Genomic DNA, 2,500 nt, shown 5'->3' with positions numbered 1-2,500 from the left:
CCCATTTCAACAGTCAAGTTCAAACAATTATAAATAACACAGAGATTACCAAATCATTACAATTATGAAAACAAAATATTTTGAACCAGATAGTAATCTGGATTTCTGAACAACTGAATCTGTTGACAATCATTATCTTGACATTGTGAAATACAAACCGACGAACCGCTCATCATATATCAAATTTCCACAAGAAGTAAAAAACAGTGCAAAGGGATTGATCAACATAAAAAATGAGGATAATGAATGCTTCAGATGGTGTCATATCCGACATTTAAACCCTCAAGCCAAAAACCCACAGAGAATCAAAAAAGTTGACAAACAATACATTGAAAATTTGGATTATTCAGAAATTGAATTTCCAGTGACTGTGAAACAGTACAACAAAATAGAAAAGCAGAATGAAATCAACATCAACGTTTTTGGTTATGAAAACAAACAACCATACCCGATTTGTTTCAAAAGAAATGCATGAAGACCACATGAATCTATTATTGATCACAGAAAATGAAAACAAGCACTATGTTCTTATCAAAGATTTCAACAAGTTCATGTATAACCAAACATTTCTGCATGCATTGTCTTCAGTGTTTCAGTTCTGAAAAAGTATTGATCAATCACAAAGAAAACTGCATCCAAGTGAATGGCACACAAGCGATTAAAATGCCGACAAAAGACAACAACATATTAAAATTCAATAATTTCCATAAACAGTTGGCTGTTCCATTTGTAATTTATGCAGACTTTGAAGCTATGACTGAAAAAATTCATGGATGTCAACCAAACAATGACTGAAGCTTATCCGAAGCATACAGACTGTGGTTATGGATACAAGGTTGTTTGTTGTTATGGCGATAAATACACAAAACCAGCACAAATTTACAGAGGAAAGGAAGCTATGTTAAATGAACATGGCCAGGAATTCTGAATGCGTGTGCGCAATACATGTAGAGACTTAAAATTTGATGTCTCCTAAAGAGCAACAAAGAAATATATGACATTGAAGAAAGAAAGTTTTTTTCCATCATCTTTTGGTACCAATTGAAAGGCGTTCGGATGTGGAACTAAGAGACGGCCACCAAAGCTTTACTTCACCCATTAATTTATGTTGATCAAACTGATACTCGTTGCGTTTTTTAAGAAACGCTTGGCCAGGAAGGTTTTTAGGCTAATGGCTACTACAAACGGTAGACAATCTTCACTATCTCGATGCTTAAAACTATCGTGTGGACTTTATCTCGACCAGTACGCGGAGATCCGGATGTGGAAATGAAAGTTTATGCAAACAATTTCAAATTACCATATCACCACGAATCGTACAACAAGTGGTCGTTGCGTTTTTCTCGGTAGTTTTTAAAACTTTACACAAGGATAATTGTATGCAATACACAAAGAAAGAATCATACTGACCTTCCAAGTAGGCGCGTACCTTCCCTGTATAACATTCGTGATCTGCGTAGCTAAATTGAACTTCACGATCACAATGAATTAAGCTCTTTTATGACCCAGAAATAAGCTCCTATTTGTCCTAAATTTCCAGCCAAATATTCATTGATCCATACATATTCTTACAGACAGGACAAATTACACCAATCGCGCGGGGAAGGACATCCAATTCGCAGTCCACCTTTTCGGAAAAGAGCTTTGTAAAAACAGCCGCCATTTCGAAAAAAAAATGTCTGTAGACTACACTGTAGCCCGGAAGAGCTGGTACCTAAGGGTTTTAGTTAGGTGTTTTGTTTTATTTTTTGCACACAATGACACAATAAGCATAAAAAATTGTGACAAATGTCAGAGGTTAACCCAGCACGCGACCCACTGGTCTTTCTATGCGATCCTCCGGAAAATTGCTGTAATTATGTCAAAGAACAACGGCAAGGAGGGGTTGGGGATAAGGAAAAAAGGTTTTAAGGAGGTGGTGCCAATTAAAAAAAGAAACTCCCGGTCTTAAGTATGTTGACATGGTCAATGGGAACATCCCCGGAAATGCATTTAAAATCAACCCTGAAAGCAAGAGAGTCGAAAAACGTTTGACTTATCACTGCTCTCAAGCATCCAGTGCGAAAGCAAATTTGAACAGGAGTGGATCCCTTTCCAAAAGGTTTGAGGATGAAGAAAAAGTTATCAAGGTCTCAATTCTTAAGAGTGATGTCATTTCGGTGGGAAAGTGGGAAGCAAGTCTTAGCATGATGGAAAGAAGACTAAAAGAGGCAAAAGAAGAAATTGGTCAGTGGAGAGAAAAATACCAAAACCTTGAAAAGGAAAAAGAAGAACTATACAATGAAATGCTTACAGAGGTCACAACTAAATATGTAAATGAACATAACATTGTAGAAAAAATGTAAAAAGAAAACGAACAGTTGCTGAAAGAGATTGAAAACTTTGAAAAACAATCACTAGGGGAACCTCCCCGTGGGGCTAGAATTCCAGAGTTGAAAACCCGCCAATCCCAAAACAGGAAATTAAAACAATTGAAAACAAGAGCCCAAAAAGCATTACA

This window comes from Montipora capricornis, chromosome 7 (assembly GCF_036669925.1).
Source record: "Montipora capricornis isolate CH-2021 chromosome 7, ASM3666992v2, whole genome shotgun sequence".
Classification (NCBI taxonomy): domain Eukaryota; kingdom Metazoa; phylum Cnidaria; class Anthozoa; order Scleractinia; family Acroporidae; genus Montipora; species Montipora capricornis.
This window is presented reverse-complemented; position numbering follows the sequence as displayed.